General features: G+C 32.9%; 1 long non-coding RNA gene and 1 pseudogene across 2 annotated transcripts; both read left to right on the plus strand.

The window, feature by feature from the left end:
* The first annotated feature begins 542 nt into the window (after positions 1–542).
* LOC149513947 (uncharacterized) lies at positions 543–8,353 on the plus strand. 2 transcript variants are annotated; one of them, XR_016329030.1, is made up of 3 exons: positions 543–899; positions 4,429–4,708; positions 6,703–8,353. It is a non-coding gene; the product is annotated as an uncharacterized LOC149513947 (long non-coding RNA). The 2 variants fall into 2 exon arrangements; XR_016329031.1 differs by lacking the exon at positions 6,703–8,353 and adding an exon at positions 6,165–6,689.
* A 9,796-nt stretch (positions 8,354–18,149) lies between these two features.
* Positions 18,150–19,933, plus strand: LOC111286393 (AT-hook motif nuclear-localized protein 23 pseudogene; annotated as a pseudogene).
* Positions 19,934–21,002: the final 1,069 nt, after the last annotated feature.

Raw genomic sequence — 21,002 nt, forward strand, 5'->3', positions numbered from 1 at the left:
GCATTAATTCTTAACAGTTTTTTCCTTTTATTTTCATAGCTCATTCTACATCCACATGATGTCCTTTTCAATGTTTCACGTTACAGATTTTGCACTCCAAACCAAAAAAAAAAAAGGATTAGATTGGTCTTGAACCCAAATTATACAGGCCCGATATATACCTGATGCTTAAATATACAAATGAGGCCCATCATCATCTTTTGAATCTGATGTTTTGGAAAAGAGATGGATAGATTCAAACCAACAGGTCGACTACAATGAACAACCATGAGATTACAATTTGGCCATTGATTAATTAAAATAATGCTAGATGAAAAATCACTGATGCAAAACCAAGGACAGTAACTTGGATATAAGTACATATGGATATCACATCAGGATGTGCCGATGTTGAAGTTGAAACTCCTGAGAAGGATCGATCAGGTAAAAAAAATCAGATTTTGCACTTGGTAAGCTAGGGTGAGGTTATTTGGTCTCCAATTCGGCTACAAGGATACAGCAAATCTAATCAATGCTGAAATCATGTCATTTATGACAATAAAAATAAACAATTTGGAGAAAAAATAAATTCGGCTACAAGTTCATAGCAAATTTTTTAGGTCATACGGATACTGGAGACCTACAGAATATTCAAGTACCAATGTGTCCTTGTAAATCCTGTAGTATGAACTGAAAACAGGAAAAGTCTCTTCTCTCAGTTTAGTTTGCGGTTGCTGAGCTGAGCCGTTTTAAATCAAAAACTAAAACTCTAATGAGATCTTGGCCTCCCTCAGACAACAAAAAAACAAACCCATCCTATGTTTTGTCTCTTGTTGTTACCTAATGATTTTGTTCCACAGCCACCCGCTGCCTGATGGCTCTCTTGTCATTGCAATCGACGAACCCAAACAGGATAAAAGGTCGGTGCTTCCATCCTTCACTTTCTTCCTCTTTTTTTCTTCCAGACCATGTTTTATTGGTTAAAGACAATGATTCTTTGCTATACTATGATTATGGTTTCTATTTTAGCTTTTGAATCTCTAAAACTTTTGTGGACAGTGCAATCTTATGAGGTGAAAAATGCAAGAAGCATTTATTTTTTTATTTTTTGTTGAGATTCTTCGGAGAAGCACGTTTGTTGATTTAAGCCTTTTTACAAGATTGTCTTTTAATGTTACATTAACTCTAAATTCGATTGGGTTCTTTTGCAAATTTGGGTCGGATTTAGGTTTTCTTGTTTTAGATGTGTTGATTGTTAATATTGGTATAGTGAAATGATGTTGTAAATTATTAGTAAGAGTCAAAACCAAGAAGTTCTTATTCACTGACAATTATCATGGCTTGCATCAAGCTTGTCCTAAGCTTATCTATTCCAGTGGAGTTGTGAATTTTTGTTCACTATCATGATAAAAAAAAGGATCACTGTTGAATGGCATGAGGGAGGAGAGATGGAAAAAAAAAGGCTTTTCTATGCAAATGGAAACATCAATCATTTGTTTTGCACTCCTCACAGCTCATTTTATCTGCCTATATATATGTAACCTTGTTATTTTTTAACAGTTTGGGCAAAAGTAATCCAGGTTACATATCCATGGAATTTTGTGTAATTACAGATGATTAGAAATGAAGCCTGTGTAAAATTTCTGGTTAACATTATGTCCAAAATGATTAGGTGTATTCTGGAAACTTATGATCAAACTGTATATTGATGGGTGTTGGAAATGAAGGATTATTTGTTTTAATTTCTGACTTACATGGTTTCCATCCATTTTTAAGTGATTTAATATTTGGATATCCAACAATATCTGTGCATTGCAAGACAAGCTTGTTAAAATTTTGGATATCCCTGCTCTCTTTCAGTAAATTTGCTAGTCAATTTTCTGTGGTGTCTCAAGAAAGGTTAGAAAGATCAGAGGCAAGTAGTGTTTTCCTCATTGAGTGGAACAAAACAGCACATATATTTTCATCCATTGGTCTGTTTAATAAGTAGTCGAAGGTTGTATTTATTTTTATCCAATTGGGACCTTTCTTTTTATCTTGCCCATTAACATCGAATTAAGGAGGGTGATGACTTTTCATTCAATCTTTTTGCTGAAGTATATATTTATGAGGGCACTTAATAGAAAGAGATGGTCTGCTGCACATTTTCTGGAGAAGAGGATTTGGGAGTTGAAGTATGTGGAAGATTTGGATCCGTAGGCTGCTACCTTTATATTTTTGGACAAATGGAGTTCTACACTTAATTCAGATTATTAGGAGTTAGGCAATGGAAAGGCAATGAAGCAGATGAGGTTTGATTTTTTTGGAGAGTTTGGGATCTTTTATGAGAAATGGCTGAAAAGTTTTGTTTTCTCAATACCCCTAACTTGCTTTTCCAAGATTTGTTCACTTTTATTGGAGCTTCAATCTAGTTTATATCATGTAGCTTTCGGTCTTTCCTAGTCTGTGTATGTGTGATTTGTGTAATTAAAAAGGAAACGATCGCGAATGCATAGGATCAGGATTCAGGGTCTGAATTAAGTTAAAGGTGGACATAAGTTCCTCAACTGTTGTGGAGTAACTAATACTCACATAGAGATGAACTTTCTTTGGGTAGTATTTTTGGTAAAAGCATAATAAACTATATTTTGGGAGTCCAATTTTGGTGAATTTACTTTAACGTTCCTCTGCCTGTGGACATCATTCAGTCTACTGTGAGAGTAACAAGATTAATGTACATTTGTCTCTTAAAATTCTGACTCACTGCTTTCTGATAAGGCTAGGATTTGGTTTTTTTTCTTCCCCCTTTATTTAGATTTTCTGTCTAAGAAATATGTTGTGCTTCTATTCTTGATGTGCTTGGACTACTGTTGAAATTTACAGTTTCATGAGTTTGTTTACCGGTAGATGCCTATGGTTTATTTTCTTCTTTATCTCTAATACTAACTTTTTTACCTTTTATTTACTCTCTTAACTCTTATACCATTTTTTTATTACTTGCATTTTCGTCTTTCATGGTTTGTAAAAGTTTTGATTTTTCCCAAATCCAAAAACTGTTTCTTCAAACTGATTCATAGATAAGCTTACATTTCACATATCCAAACCAACTTAAATAACATTCTCTCATTTTTTTTGCCTTTCATACAGTTAACCCCAGAGTTATAAGTTATAATGCTTAGTTTGTTGTTGTACTAACTTCTTTATCTTTGGTTTGTTTCTCGTTTTAAACACTGATATTGCATAATTTTCCTTGCATTAAAGAATAGTTAAGTTATGAGTGGGAGCTTTAGTGAATTGATTTCTAAGCATTTTTGTTTTAGCAAAGCGGTGCCCAATGACCTAAAAAATAGAGCTCTAAAGGTCACTGCATTTTCATTTTTCTTGTTTTTTTAATGCAACTTTTTAGTGTTTTACTGAAATTGTTAAAACTTTTCAGTGTACTGGCTATTTTGGGTGCAGTAAATTTAGGAGGACGAAATGAATAATTTTTCTAAGCAGCTAAATCAGTTTTTACCGAGGGATGTGAATCTTTCTCGTATCTAATAAAAATTTTAATATTTTATTTGAATGAAAATGAGAATGAAAATAAATATTATTATGTGGTTATGAAAATAGGGATAAGTATAATTTAAAATTTTTTTTAGATATAGGGATGAAGACAGGTAATAAAGTGCTACCCCGTACTTGAATTTTATATATATTTATATATATTTAGTAAATAGATTTTTTTTTAAATAATATAAATTATTATTTTAGATTAATTAAAATTAATATATTAACATATATTAATATATATTTATAAAAAAATTATCTAAATATACAAGATAAAAATAAAAAAATACTAAAAAAATTTTATTTTTTATTTTTTAAAAAGTTAAGGGCATGGGGATTATCATACCTATTAAATACTCGCAAGAATAAGGATCGAGATAGAGATAAATTTAAAATATTAATTGGATATGAGTACAAGAATGTATATAATATAAAAATTCGAAAATAAAAATGGACAATGCTCTATCCTATCCATACCTTATCCTTTGACATTTCTAGTTATCATACGCTTTGAAAACTCTCAGAGAGATCAATCCGAGTCTCTATATGTTGCTTGTAGAGCTATGAACTCTACGAAATAGTATCATTTAGCTTGATGATTACAAATGCAACCAGGAGAGCTTGACCTTTGATGATCCATAGTTCCATGCAACCATTATATTTATTACTTTTTGGGGCTTTTTAAGGGTTAAGTTGCTCTTATCTGGTTAACAGTGGACCAAATCCTTTAGCTTTGTAATAGAGAACCAAAACAAACCATGCAAAACCATGTACAGTTAGTCCCTTTTATCAAATTTGATTGACAAAATTATGTGGTTTAATTCATAATCAGGATTGTTTTTGCCGCTATGCAAGTCATTGTGTATAATTAGCTTCCTTTGATCAAATTTCAACTAAGCTTTTCAGTTACAATCTCAGATCTTGGTAGCCTGTCAGATGAACCAGAAATAATTTGTTTTGAAGAAGCTGCAAATTGGACTGAGTACACGACATTGAGGGGAAATGTTGGTCAAGAAAAATATGTCATGAAGATAAATTAACTGTCCCAAGAGTTGCATACAGAAGCTAGGAATGGATTGAAGCAGCAGATATAATTGTCTCACAATCATAGTCATTTGTCATGCTTATGCAAATTCAACCTAGCTAAGATTTTCATCAAGCAACTCAGCCAAGTTTTGATCATCAGGCCGTCTTCAATGTAAGTAATTAATTATCTTCTCATCTCTATTTTATTCTCCATGGTCAAAGTATGAATCCTCAGCTTGTCAAACTTAGCAAGTCAATCTTTCTTAGTGGCAAACCTATTTCTTTCTCTTCCTCGCATATATTGGCACACACGAGTTGCATGCAGAGTAGCCCTGGTTGACCTTAGAGCATTAAGTATAGATGATGCTTAGCCTTGCGTTTGGAGTCCATGACAAGTTCGAGGGTGTTGGCACAAGCCACCCACCGGCTATGCCAGCAAGCAAGATACTGAGAGATGGATGGAGAATCAATGCCGTGAGCAAAAGAGCGCTTCTCACGGCTTGTCACTCTCTAACCACTATTGGCACCATGTACCCTAGCTCGCATTTGCATATGCTTTCCGCTCCTCGAAAGGAGGCCTCTTATTTGAACTCTTTTGGCTCCATTAACTATTCTTTCTTTGCTTTTATCCCCATTTACCTATTATTATACTCCCTTAATTAATATATAATCTTTCTTAATTAAGACTTAATTATCTGTTGGAAGAAACCCAATTTAATAAAGCTTTGAGGGATTCATATTAAAAAATTAACAGTAAAGCTAGAGAATGGGTGTCGACATTATCAATGGCACAACATTGGTCTTCTCTCTCTCCATTGATTTCTTGTTTGGAGCTATCGACATGTTTTATTGAGATTAATGATGATTTTGATAAAATCTTTAAGTTATGCAAGCAATTCCATTCCAAACCCAAACTTTTCACGGCAATGTAGGATATTTTATATGAAGGGTTATTGAAGAATTACTTGCATTAGTTGATGAAGAGATGAGATTCAAACTTAAGCATGAAAAATAAATTCCTGTTTACGTGGAGGCTGGGTGGTCGAGAAAATTGGGTTAAGATGAAGAAGAGATTGCAAATTTCAAACCCTCACCAACTGTGAAATATATGTTGGTACATTCTTACGGTCATGACTGACCCAAAGCAAAATCCAGTGTCATAATCACAATGTGGGTATTTAAATCTAGAGGTTGAGGAAACCCATCAATCAAAAGTCAAATCAAAAGTAATGGAGGTCATTAGGGTTACTCATCAGAACAGAATGTACAAAATCTTAAACCAGTGGGGGGCCCACCAGATCTGAAATATAGAGTTTGCAAAAATGGTTTCACGTGGGAGCGTATGGTTTAATTTCTTCTTTATCTCTAATATTAACTTCTTTACCTTTGGTCTTTTCTGTTTTAAGCACTGATATTTATAATTCTCCTCACATTAAAGAATCGATACGTTATGAGTAGGAGCTTTGGTGAATAGATTTCTAAGCGTTTTGTTTTAGCTTCCTCTGCCGAAGGGGTGCTGAATGATCTTAAAAATAGAGCTCTAAAGGTCACTGCATCTTCATTTTTCTTGTTTTCCAGGGCTTAATGCAACTTTTCAGTGTTTTACTGAAATTGTTAAAACTTTGCAGTGTACTAGCTATTTTGGGTGCAGTAAGTTTAGGAGGATGAAATGAATAATTTTTCCAGGCAGCTAAATCAGTTATCATACGGTTTGAAAATGCTCAGGAAGATCAATTCGAGTCTCTATATGTTGCTTGGAGAGCTATGAACTCTACGAATTAGTATCATTTACTTAATGATTACAAATGCAGCCAGGAGAGCTTGACCTTTGATGATCCATACAACCATCATATTTATTACTTTTCGCAGCTTTTAAAGGGTTGAGTTGCTCCTATCTGGTTAACAGTAGACCAAATCCTTTAGCTTTGTATTAGAGAATCGAAACAAACCATGCAAAACCTAATTACAGTCAAAGTCTGCTGCAAAGCTTGATTTAGAACAGATGCACGTGTATATATGTATCGTTACTTCCGTTTATCAAATTTCATTGACAAAATTATATGGTTTATCTCATAATCCAGATTGTTTTTGCCGCTATACAAATCATTGTGTATAATTAGCTTCCTTTGATCGAATTTCAACTAAGCTTTTCAGTTACAATCTCAGAACTTGGTAGCCTGTTAGATGAACCAAAATAATTTGTTTTGAAGAAGCTGCAAATCGGACGGATTACACGACATTGAGGGGAAATGTTGTTCAAGAAAAATATGTCATGAAGATGAATTAACAGTCCAAAGAGTTGGATACAGAAACTAGGAATGGATTGAAGCAGCAGATATAATTGTCTCACAATCATCGTCATTTGTCATGCTTATGCACATTCAACCTAGCTAAGATTTTCATCAAGCAACTCTGCCAAGTTTTGGTCATCAGGCCGGCAATCAATGTAAGTAATTATCTTCTCCTCTCTATTATATTCACCGTGGTCAAGGTATGAATCCACAGCTTGTCAACCTTAGCAAGACAAACTTTCTTAGTGGCAAACCTACTTCTTTCTCTTCCCCGCATATGTTGTCACACACGAGTTGCATGCAGAGTAACCCTGCTTGACCTTAGAGCATTAAGTATAGATGATGCTTAGCCTTGTGTTTGGAATCCATGACAAGTTCGAGAGTATTGGCACAAGCCACCCACCGGCTATGCCAGCAAGCAAGATACTGAGAGATGGATGGAGATTCAATGCTGTGAGCAAAAGAGCGCTTCTCACGGCTTGTCACTCTCTAACCACTCTTGGCGCCTTGTACCCGAGCTCACATTTGAATATGCTTTCCGCTCCTCAAAAGGAGGCCTCTTATTTGAACTCGGCTCCATTAACTATGCTTTCTTTTGCTTTTATCTCCATTTACCTATTATTATATTCCCTTAATTAATATATAATCTTTCTTAATTAAGACTTAATTATCTCTTGGAAGAAACCCAATTTAATAAAGCTTTGAGGGATTCATATTAAAAAATTAACCGTAAAGCTAGAGAATGGGTGTCGACATTATCAATGGCACAACATCGGTGTTCTCTCTCTCCATGAATTTTTCGTTTGGAGCTATGGACATGTTTTATTGAGATTAATGATGGTTTTGATCAATTCTTTAAGTTATGCAAGCAATTCCATTCTAAACCTAAACTTTTCACCACAACGTAGGATATTTTATCTGATGGGTTATTGAAGAATTACTTGCATTAGTTGATGAAGAGACGAGATTATTCAAACTTAAGCATGAAAAATAAAATCCTGTTTAGGTGGAGGTTGGGTCGAGAAAATTGGGTTAAGATGAAGAGATTGCAAATTTCAAACCCTGACCAACGGTGAATATATATGTTGGTACATTCTTAAGGTCATGACTGACCCAAAGCAAAATCCAGCGTCATAATCACAATGTGGGTATTTAAATCCAGAGGTTGAGGAAACCCATCAATCAAAAATCAAATCAAAAGTATTAGAAGTCATTAGGGTTACTCATCAGAACAGAAAGTACAAAATCTTAAACGAGTGGGGAGCCCACTAGATCTGAAATATAGAGCTTGCAAAAATGGTTTCACGTGGGAGCGTGGAAGGAATAAGCCCCAAAACCCAAAACGCACATGGGAACGCATTGATGTTTGGGCCTCTTGAACAACACGTGCTCAAGAGGGTCACCTCACCTGGCAAACTGAGTGATAACTTGCTAATTTTTATGACTCAATACTTTATTATATGCTCCATGATCCATGCTAATTATCATGTCAACTATGTGTTTGAACAAGTTAGAACTATGTGGCAAGTGCATGGTCAAATTTCCTAGAAGGATTTGTCTGCATCAAATCTTTCAGGGTCTAAAACAAGTGATTGATCAGAAGAATGCTAAAATGGGTCATGTAAATGAAACTAGTTTGGGTTGGGATAGACTTGGCTGAGTTTCTTAAAGAAATCGATTTAATTAAACTCTATATTCATTTGGATAAACACAAGCATAATCTATGATAATTGTGCAAAGCTGACATAAAATTGAATGATGCATTGAAACAAACATTGCTTTGATACAAAAGCTGCTGCATCTGCAGTGAAGCGATAAACATTAACATCATATGAAGGCCAAATGCTGGTTCATATATACTCATGATTTCTCTATTCTAACCCCATCAACTGCAACATCATTTGCTGTGTCTCTTAGTTAGGGCCCTAATAAAATCATGTCCTCTTAACAAGCTGGCAGGCAGTTAATATCTATATCCGACAAACGTTTCTTGATAAAAGGAAAGTCTTATTAAAATTAAATTAGGGTTTTTCCATTTTTAATCATATTATTATCCTAAACTGTTTTTTTTTTTTTTTTAAACAATCTGTATCATTCCTAATTTTGCATGTGTTTTTGCTATGGCATTGGATGAGGAGACAATATGGCATGGTTGATATAAGGAATTAATTTACTTAATTCCACAGCTAAAAAAATTGCCTTGATTTCTTGACCATATTTTAAAAATAACCCTTAATCATACCAGTTTAATTTCATTGTACGAACAGATAATCAATGTTTTAAAAGTAGTGCAAGTTGAGAAGATAGAGCCCTCCCCAGTCCACCCAAAATGATAATAAAACGACAATGAAGTCTTAATCATCCACGTGGTTCCCTCATGATAATAGTGCTGTACCCATGAATTTTTTTCTTTTAACTTTTCCTTTTTGATTAATTAACATTTTAAACACCATGGAATCTATGCCTCAATGGGTTTGTTTATGCAAATAGGTTTTTTTTTTTTTTTCAAGTGTAGGGCCTTTTTGAAAGCTACAATGGAATAAATTAAAAACTATCGTTGATTGAATAATACATATATATATATATATATATATGTATGATGTTTTACGAGTTGGCTTTAGTGAAGCATTTTTCAAAAAGATGGTTTGGATGTGTTGTTGTGTATTTGTCAAAATGATGGTGATGAGTTTCCAAGTCTTTCAAAAGCAATACAGCTAATATGATTTCAATGGAATTGTTTTCCTCAGACAGATTAAAGCTATAGTAATTTCCTTTTTGCTTGATCCTTGCCGGTCTTGAATTAATCTTGGTATCATATGGCTTCCAAATTCCAAAACAGTAATTAATCAATTTTGCATTCAACTTTATAATGATAGAAAACAGTACCTGCATGATGATTCATGCATGCTTCCAGCTGATTGACCACTAGGAGAGCAAAGAGATAAGACAAATGCCAATTATAAATTTAAGGAACTTGGAAAATATGAAGAATCATTCCTTAGGATGGAAGTATAAATCATAGCAGTTTTTTGAGAGTCATTTGATGTCTGATAATATAAGCTAACCAATGCAAAATCATTTTACCATGCCCTAGTAGTAGCTGTTTTTTTCATTCCACTATAAGCCAGAAGCATGGAAAAAGGAATGATCACCAGTTTCAAATCAAGTAAAATCAGAATTGATTGACTTACAGAAAATTATATTTTCTTTTGTTGTTGTACTCTAAGAGTCCTACACACTTTCTTTGATACCTTTCCTCTTTTTTAATCACTTTCTCACCTTTTTAAAGCCCCAAAATCAAAATTAATATCATTATAAACGACTTAGTATTTTACAATATCTAGTGAAGATTTACTGAGATGGATTGTTTTATAAAAATTCAATTGCTTATTTATAACGATAAGCATCACATCCTTCATTTTCAGTCTGATAATATTTCATAAAACCACCTTTTTGGAAACCCATGACATAGTTTAATATTTGACCCCAAATTGTTATAATTTGTAATATGTTATATATGTTCTTTTGTTCAAAATTAATAGTATATATAACCAAATGAGGCTGTTCCTTGTATGTTGGAGGCTTTATTTATTTCATATTTATAATTTTTTTTGGATGAAAGAGAGAATTATTAAACTGAAATATGTATATATATATATATTAATTGAATTAACTTATAATATAAAGAAAAGAGAATGTTACTTTATAGTAGAAAGATCCAATAGGTGAGCAGATTTTCATTTTATTATTATACTTTTGTTTATAAAACTTAAGGAAAGACGTGCTCATAGTAAAATGATTGGACAGAAAAAAAAATTATCCGAGGATTAGGCTTTTTAATTATCCCAATCTTTCCTAATCAAAATAAAAATTAAATATAAAAATCAAAGAAAGTAGCATGGATTTTTTTAATCCTTGAAACTCCACCACTAAACAATACTTAACAAAACAGTCTTCATTTCATTATATCTTTGGGTTTGGTCAAGCAAAATAAATTTCACTTTGTTAAATCTTGATTATTTAAATGAAGGTAGTTAAATTTTGAAATCAGTAAATAAAAGATGTTCATTACATTTTGTGCTGACAAGCAAATGTTGTCCCTTTTTGTGTCAATCATAGAGACCAAAAACCCGACGACCGTGGAGGATTGTTATCATGATTAAGAAGAAGAAGAAGAAGAAGAACCGCAAAATTTTCCATGTGAAATTACATACATTAAGCCAATATTTGGTATCAGGGATGTGTGCTCATAAGATTATTAAATTAATCAAGTTGATTTAAAAAACAATAGCTAGTGGGGCTCGGATTTAAGCATAGATTGGGGAAGTTAATCACTTGTTTCATGTCCGAAGATGCAGATTAATTAATTGATTGTTATCGATGTTTTCATTGAGATTATCGAAAAGATATTGTCAATATTTTATTTTGAAAAATGACAGATTAGCACATGAACTTGGACTCCATGCGAGCACTTACTTGGAAGAATCATATGAATTCTAGTGGTCTCAATTGGGATGAAGATAACTATGACTGATCTTTTCTAGTCAAATTTAGCACCTCAATGTTTACCATCTTAAATGAAAAAGAATCAGGATTCTTAAGCTATAGATGTCTCCTATTAGTCATGTAACCCAAGTAATAATATTGTAAATTAGAATTTCTTTTCTTGATTATACCTATAACCAGGGTTACAATTTGGAATCAACGAAGAAGAGCTTGTCTTCATAAGGCGCATCAAGTTATTAGGGTTAGGCTTTAGGGGATAAGTTTTCATCCAACAATTGATCAAATTTTGGATTCAACAAGTTGAACGTTTGTAGAATTGTCCAAGAGACAAGCAAAAATGCTAGGAAATCCCCATGCAACACAAGAGCAGGTGACGGCATTTCTCACAGGCTATAGCCCGTGAATATGGGAAGATGTCCATTGTGTTTTTATTAGAGCTTAGCCAATAGAAGTTTATTGACACTTTGCATTGGGTTTTTTTTTTTTTAAGGAAGAGAAAGAGGAAAAAGCCAAAAGGGCTTGACTTGGGGTATTGATTAGATGAGACCCGATCTGTCCTTGAAAGGTCCACCAACTCTGCTTCCCAAATGCTCCAATGTCTCCTTCACATGGTTAATAAACAAAAGACCTCCCTCTGCCCCTCTTTCTATTGTTTTAAAGGTTACGCCTCTCGTGGGTTTGGCTTTTTATTAAACAAAAAAAAAGACATTGCAAGAACTCCAAAGTCGCTAACCCTCTTCTGACTCTGAGATTATAGACTGAGAAACTGAAGCTCTGGGGACCTAGAGGGCATTTCCTAGGATTAGGAAGGACACATGGTTCTTGCTATGCTTTTCCTTTTTTTCTTTATTTCTTGCCAAAGCAACCTAGGTAGAGAAATTTACCTGCTTAAGACAGGAATATAGACTTTCCATTGACATTTATATTAATTAATTTCTTCCAACGCACTCACTGCTCGCGTGTTGTCAATCGTATGTAAACCTTTTTTCCTTCTTAATTTGGTTTTGTTATGGTTTTGAGGGACGAGTGACAATGGTAGCGAGAGCAGAAAGGGTAGCAGCAGCAGCAGCAGCAGCAGCAGCAGCAACAGCAAGGTGATCTAATGGTGGGGCAGGTAATTGCAGGGCTATTGCCTTCGGTTTCTCATAGTCCTCCCCCGAAATTTAAGGGGAGGAAAGAAAATTTCTTGAAAGACAGAGAGAGAGAGCAATTTCCGATGAAAGTAGCAGACACGTGGCCTACAGCTATACGGTGGCCTTCACCCTGCGTTTTGACTTGGGACACCGCACGTGGTCTCCATTCAAATGTTCTATCCTCTCAGACTCCCAGTTTACTGCACGTTCCAGGCTCCAGACCCAGTTTTTGCTCGACAAATAAATACAGCTAGCCCCAGCTTTTCACCACGTTGCTTTCAGCTTTTCTCTTCGAATTGCCATCTCTAATCTCAAATCTCTCATTCATTCCTGAATCTGTCTTTTTTCCCTTCCCTGTCTATCAAATCAAATCAAATCTTCTCATTGGTCATTGCAACATCAAAAAAACCCTATAATTAAAAATCTATGACTCATCATATTTTCACATAGCTTTTCTTTTTTAAGTTAGAACAATATTCATAAAATTGGGATCAGCTTATTAATGAGATTAATTTAATTTAATTTATTCCGATGGAGAAACCCCAGCCTTTAAATTTGCATACGCTTAAATCATAAACAATTAGAAACTACTGCTTTCAGGCTTTCCAGCTCGTTGACAAATTCTAGCTTGTCCGAGGAAATATGTGGCCTGTACTTCACCAATTTTTATTTTTATTTGTCTTGTTTTTTTAATTCCTTGTCAATTTTGATGTACCTTAGTATGATTTAAAAAAAAATTAAATTAAGGTATATAAACCCTAGATTATACTCTGCGTAGAGGTTACGTGGATCAAGAATTGGATTTGACATTAGTGATTGTGAGCCAAAATCTTCTTAATTTCTTTCTTTACGCCCTTTTAAAGTACCAAGGGACATTTGTGACAAGCAAGAAACTTTCCCCAACTTTACTCTCCATTAATCAGAATGTGCTCCTAACGCGCCTTAGTAGTTAGGGTTCTTCCCAATAGCCCTATTTCTTTTTTAATACTACGAGATGTTAAATTAGGTATGACGTTTTATGTAATTATATAAAATTACATTTTATAATTTATATTTATATGAAATTAAAAAATATATTTTTTATTTTATTAAATTTATATATAATAATTATTAAAATTTTAAATCATATCATTTTTATTGTATTCATAATGTATTATTGTGTTATATTTTAAATTATTAAATTTATATTTAATTAAGGTAATTTTTATAAATTTATTTAAGTTAGTACATTTATTTTAACTACAGTAAAAAAGAAAAATTCCTATAAATCGTTTTTTATCTAATAATATTTACACAATTGATATTAAATTACATAATAAGAAGTATTTTATGAATATTTTCACCATTTCCAAAAACTTTAGTCTCCCCAATTAAGTGTTGAAAACAAGCAAACAACTGTACAAACATGTTTATATTAGAAAGGGCAATTGATTATGGTAGCTTTTTTTTTTTTTTTTTTTAATTTCTAATGTTGATGACTGATATAATATATTTTCAACAACAACAATCAATTCATTATGTTTGGAAAGATAAATATATGTTTTAAGAACTAATTTTAGAATACAACTTTTTGAAGACTAAGAAATCCACAATGATTGTTTTCATGTATAAATTGCTGCTAACATAATAAAATATTCAAAAACTAAATAGTATTAACGACAATCTTTATGGTTTTTTTTTTCAAACTGTTGATGTTGGGCATAACGTACGGATATATACCTTCTCATGCTCCCTCTTTTTCCCAACCTAATCATATCATATTATTATAAAAGACACAACTATTTCCAAATTTTATAATTGATATATAATTAAACAAAAAAAAATCCCAAGACATCTCTGGATCAACAAAAACAATTTGAAAATGGGAAATATATAGAGAAGGAAAGGAATTATTTCATTTATAAAAAAAAAAAAAAAAGGAAGAAAAGTTCTATTGAGGTTTGGGTTATGCAATAAAAAAAATTCTATTTCTTCTCATAAATTTTTAACATGAAATTTTACAATTGAATTTTTTTTTCTCGGACAAATAGATAATTTTATTACAGAAAAATTTTCCCGACCAACTTTTAGTACCAAAGACAGTTGCCGAAAATTCTGATAATCTTGAATATAAAAATAATTTAAAATTTTAATCATTGAAATGCCTCCTTAAAGACATTTAGCATCATACTCTATGTAATAAGAAAGAAAAAAAAAAAGAAAGACAGCTAAAGTTTCCCTTGTTCAAAAACAAACTTTGGTCAAATAAAGGGAATTAATATAGTCAAATTTTTACATTGGTAAATTTCAACGCCTCCAAATAACCTCGTGGTTTAAATATGAAAACTTTTTATTTTTTATTTATTTTAATAATTCGGTCAAGCATAAAATATGACTTTGCTTCTAAATAAGAAAATTTTTTCTTTTCTTTCAATCGTTGATTGACTTAAGGTTTCTCATATGAAGTTAGTTAACTGTGGTCAAGTGAAATTGAGTAACTCATGCAAGAAAATATAATCCCTCTTTTGGGAGAGTGTTTTAGACTTTTTTTTTTTGTAATTTCTTATACTTTAAACTTTAACTTTTACATTATTTTTGGATAAATGTTAGTAAAAAAAAAAAGGAAAAGAAAGTAAAAGAAAGATTTTTAAGAGAAAGGAAATGATATTACACTCTTGCAAATGCCAACTTCTTAATTAGCTTTGTAGCTTTGCCTCTCGAAAACCAAAAGCAAAATGAAAAAAAAAAAAAATTGATGACTCTTTCCTTTGGACATATGAGTGCCATTAAAGGTGAATTCAGGACCAAACGCTAATTACACCCAATTAAATGAATAAATTTTGATTTATTGCTAGCTTTTTCCTTTAAAATTAAAGAGGCTTTTTTCTTTTCTTATCCGATGGTTGAACCTAAGCAACAGAGTAATCTATTTTTTCCTAGCGTCCCAATTTTTTCATTTATTTGGTACGAAGGAAAGAGAAAGGAAAGAAAAAGCGTGAAAGAAGTTTTATTTTTTTCACCCTTTCATTCGTTTGGCAATGAGGAAAACAAAAAGAGGGAAGGAAAATAAGTGGACTTGCATTTTTTTTTTTTGCTTCCAAATGTGAGAGAAAAACATTCATTTAAATTAAATTAACATTTTTATTTACAACTTTATCTTTATTCTATTTTTTATGAAAAAAAATAAAAGCAAGGCATAGTTCGTCATTAGCGAATTAACAGGTAAACAGGTTCCAAAGCCAACATACAAAATAATAGAGTGGTTTACCATTTATGAATATGTTCTAATTATTAATATATAATAATGTTCATTGACTTATATATGTTTCCTAATAATTAACGTTTTTTTAAATGAATAATTAATTTGTTAAAGTATAAATTATTCACAAAAGGAAAAAAGATACACCAAAATTTAACTCATGTCTTGTTATGCCACAATAAATTTAGTAGCTTATGCTGAATTAATTAAAGATCGATCTAGCTAGCTTATGTATTGCATAATTATTTAAATATTACAACTAATAAATTAATTTGTAGTTAATTATATTATGGGGTAAACCCCATATACACTCCTGTGGTTTGCGACTTTCATACGTATATCCTTTGTGAAATTTTTTTCCTTTTTTATAATCTTATGGTTCACTTATCAAAAGGGGGTAACAATGTCAAAAATAAGGGTGAGAGTTATTTTGTAATTTTACTAGAATTCGATTATTTTTTATGCAGTTACCGATTCTGATAATAAAAGTGAATCACAAAATTATAAGTGAGAAAAAAATTTCATAAAAAAAGTAAGTGGAAAAGTTGCAAACCATATGAGTTGTATGTAAAGTTTACCCTGTATTATATGCATTCTTGAATATGAGGTCACTAATCCAATGTATATCTCAAATTTAAATAATCTTTGTTAATAAACATATTATTAATTTAGTTTATAATTTCCAAAAAAAATCAAGAGATGAATGGATCAAGTTAATTTAGTTTATAATTTCTAGGATTGAAATTTGATCAATGAATTTGAGACATAATCGAGTCGATTTATATAGTCATCTTTAAACATTCAATAGATTTAAAATTCAAATATTAACACTTGAAATCTCTTTATTTATCCTCAAATTATAATTTCCTTTGTAAAAAAACTTTAAGTAATGAATTGTGAATTTTAGATTTGGATAAGTGAATTAACTGATAATTACATCCCTAATCTCATAGAATAAACCTAATTCTGCCTGGTCAGAGCACCATTAAAATTGGAAAGGTGTCATGGCAATTGGTTAGGCTTTCATTTTCAAGGGCTACTCAGCATGAGTTTCCACTTCTCTCCTTGTACCCAAGAGGTTAAAAGAAAATATAATAATTAATTAATGAATTAGCATCAGTGCATATTTAACCCAAATCAACTAGTCATATTAAATAGGGGTCAATCTTTTTATTATATTTACAATTCCCTTTAAATGGCTTGAAATGGAAGACAAGAGATTGTTGACAAATTAACCATCCTACTATATTAAAATCCAACTCTATCTCCTCAACTTTGTCCTCATAGCACAATCCAGGAATTGATTTTAGAGTGTTTTAACGTGAAAGAAACAAATTCCAAATTCATGAATAAAAAGTTATATTTTATGAAAAGAACAAGCATTATTTTCACTCTATTCAATTTTTTTTTAGCAGTTTATATGTAGTATATAATAAAATGATGGTATAATTTTTTTAAATGTATCCAAAAAAGAAAACAGCTGATTTTTCCCTTTAAGAGGAACAAACCATAGTCTATAAAATAGCATTTGATTTGGTAATTGCAAAAGAAATGCATGCTAATTAAATCTCTGATATAGATACTGATATATCCAAATTGAGCAAAGTCAAGCAAAACAAGGGCAGTGACGGCCAATTAGGAGGAGAACAGGGCGGCCCACGGTGGAGAGGAGGAGGAGACGACAAGAATGGGACCTACACGCCGCAGCACCATTGCCCACTTGCACCATTTCTACCATTGTTTTCTTTTTAAATATAATTGTTTGTGACTAATTCTTTTTCTATCTTCTTAACCAAACTTGGTCAACTTGTGTAGTTGTAACCATAGTTTAAGTTTTTTATTCGCCATGGAATTGAAGTCCAAACCCCCAAGGCCAACATTTATCATCTAACCCCACCCACACAATCCTCCATCGTCTAGGGTTCATTTGCTCAAATGTTTTTATCATTAGATCACCATCCCAACATAAGAAACAACAACCCTTTACTCCCCCTTTCTGCCGCGTGCGTTGCCACCTACCATCCAACCCTTAAAACCAAATATCAACTTCTTAATTCTCCATCTATAAATATTAATGAAAGGTTATTTGTCATAAATGGATGAATATATATATATATATATATATATATAATAGAATGGAAATTAACTTTCCTAGTATTTTAAACATGTCATAAAATTATCAACTGTTAAACTTTTAATAAAAAATTTCTTAAAAGGTTTTTCGTGTTTTTTTTTATATATTTTTCAATTGTTTCCCATGCTAATGCGAAGAGGGAATAAAAGTTTCTTAATTTGATCACTTATTTCTTGATCTATGATTTAATTTAATCATACAATTTGGTTTTCTTCTATACTATATGGTAGTATACATATATATACTCTTGATGTTTTAAAGTCCACGCTCCAAAAAGTGAGAGTAGGGTTGGCATCCACCAGCTTCTATTCTCTTCTCTTCTCAAAAACAATTGGTTGGTTTATTTTATGTATATATTTAAACTTTTTCAGGGTGAGAAATGACTGCGTTTTTTAGAGACTTTGTCCCCTCTACATCTTCTTCTTCCTCTTCTATTGCCTTTCCCTGCGGCACTCGATCTCCTTTTCTTGTCGTTGTTTTTAATTTCTTTCAAAAAATTAAAACAAAAGAAAAGAAAACACTTTCTCTCCCTGTAGCAATTCAAATAATTTTATTTCATCGAGCCCTGGAGAGCCCTTGCCTTTCCCTTTCTTTTTCCTCTTCTTTATAGTTTTCATCACTCACTTCCCTTAAAAATAAACAAACCCCCATAAACAGTTTTTAATCTAAACTCATAGTTTATTTTATAATTTTTTTTATAAAATATTGTTTTTAATCCCTTGTTTTTCCTTGTTTTCTGTTGTCTTTTGATGCTGGCATGGCAGGTCTTGATTTAGGCACTGCTTCGCGCTATGTTCATCAGCTTCACAGACCGGACCTTCACCTCCAACACCGACCTGAAACTGATGACCACGAAGCTTCAAACAATCGTGTTGGTGGTGGAGGAGGTGGTGCTCACTATGGCTCAGCTGACCATCACCAAGACGATGGCTCTCACCAAGCCCTGGACTTGGTCAACGCAGCCAACTCAGGTCCTGGTGACCTTGTAGCTCGTCGGCCAAGAGGTCGTCCTCCAGGTTCCAAGAACAAACCAAAGCCTCCAGTCATCATCACACGGGAGAGTGCAAACACGCTCCGAGCTCACATTCTTGAAGTTGGGAGCGGCTGTGATGTGTTTGACTGTGTTGCAAACTACGCTCGGAGAAGGCAAAGAGGAATCTGTATACTGAGTGGGAGTGGTACCGTGACCAACGTGAGCATCAGGCAACCAGCTGCAGCTGGAGCTGTGGTTACTCTTCATGGAAGATTTGAAATATTATCACTTTCAGGTTCATTTTTGCCACCACCAGCTCCTCCTGGTGCCACCAGTTTGACAATCTTTTTGGCTGGCGGGCAAGGCCAAGTTGTAGGAGGAAGTGTGGTTGGGGAACTGATGGCGGCAGGACCTGTTATTGTCATAGCTGCATCGTTTACAAATGTGGCCTATGAGAGGCTGCCCTTGGAAGAGGATGACCAGCTGCAGATGCAAAGTGGCGGCGGCGGAAGCAGTGGAGGTGGTGCTGGAAATAACATGTTTGCTGATGCTGGAGCTGGCACAGGGGGTTTGCCTTTCTTTAATTTGCCTCTCAATATGCCGCCTAATGTCCAGTTACCCGTTGAAGGATGGCCAGGAAACTCAGGTGGTAGGCCTCCGTTTTGAGAGATTTGGGTGGGAATATGAGGTTTGGATAGAAAAATCAAGCTCTGTTGAGAAGCAGTTTGCATTGGTGGAAACGGGATTCTTGGATTATAAAGGTCAGGAAATTCATGGACTAGTTATCTTCATCATCATTATCATCATGCTTCTTCTTCTTTTTCTTCTTCCACTTCCTCTGATGTTGATGTTAAATTTAGGTTTTTTTCCCCTATAATCTTTGTTTAATTAAGTTATTTTTTCCTTCTTTTCTTTTTCTTTCTCTTCGGATTCTTGGAATCTATGATTTCTGGAAATAGTCCTTGTTCATGGTCGAACAACTTTCCTATTATCTATGACAAATGGTTGTTGCTGTATTTACCTTTGGTTGGATAATATCAGTCACCGAATTTCAGTGTTACCAACAGATCAACTAGGGTTTCCCTTTCTCCTAAACTTTTTTCTTTAATTTTCATTTTTTAAATTTGCATCATATATCAATCTTAATTTCATCTCCTATAGACCCAACAGATATAATTCTTGTCCTCTTTGTTTGCAACAGTTTCTCTCATGGAGTTAACAAAGTACTACTTAAAAAGGATTCTAAAGTAAATCTTGTAGGAATTGGTAACATGGGATTGTGTTCTCTTTGCATTGTTTTCAGGAAAGAATAAATAAAACAGTATATAAATATAATTAAAGGCAAGGATTTCATCACTGGAGGATTCTTCTTGTTCTGATGGTGCCTGACCCAACATGAGTTTTTGCATTGATGTTCAAGCAGACTTTCTTGATTTCCATCTTTCTTGTGGATAAGCTATTTTTCTATTACTTGACATTTCTCTTCTAAATCTTTTGAACTAAACCAAAACATATTTAAAATCCAAGCACCTTCTCTACAATGAACAAGAACAACTAAACTGTTCCTCCAACACTAATAAACCATTTTTTAAAATCAGTTTTTCATCAGAAACTAGCCTCCATTTTTCTTCAAATAAGCTCTCCAATCTCCATTTTTAGAAGAATTTTCTGATGGAGTCTTATTAATAAGCTTTGGGGAATATCTAGGTGGGGTAATCCAATTTTTACATAGTTGAACAAAGAGTCAAAATATACATTCAGCAACACTACTGTTTTGTGGCTATCTACTCAGATTCCAGTACTCTTGTTGTTGGTAATCTTAGACACCCATTGGGATGGGACTTGTGGGTACTATAACAATAGTTACTGTTGTCCTTAATCTTTCGACACCCTCTTAGAATTCCCCTAAGATCAGCCTTAATCATAGTTTCAGAGGGAAGTACCAAAGAAACAAAACATATATATAGTAGCTAGCCAGTAATCTGTCTTCTTGTCAATGGGATGGAATTATATATAATTTCTTAAACACTGTTCTTGCTATTATAAGCAATTAACTCTCTAAATAAATTATAAGTTGTATATATACTTAAATATTATAAGTAATAACGTTGTCAAAATGTTTTTGATCTCAAGGGGCACTCTTTAATTATAAAAGTACTATGTTTATTAAATATCTTAAAGCTACTGTCTC

Source organism: Durio zibethinus, chromosome 17, assembly GCF_047325235.1.
Source record: "Durio zibethinus cultivar Kanyao isolate XHJ-2024 chromosome 17, ASM4732523v1, whole genome shotgun sequence".
In the NCBI taxonomy this organism is placed as follows: domain Eukaryota; kingdom Viridiplantae; phylum Streptophyta; class Magnoliopsida; order Malvales; family Malvaceae; genus Durio; species Durio zibethinus.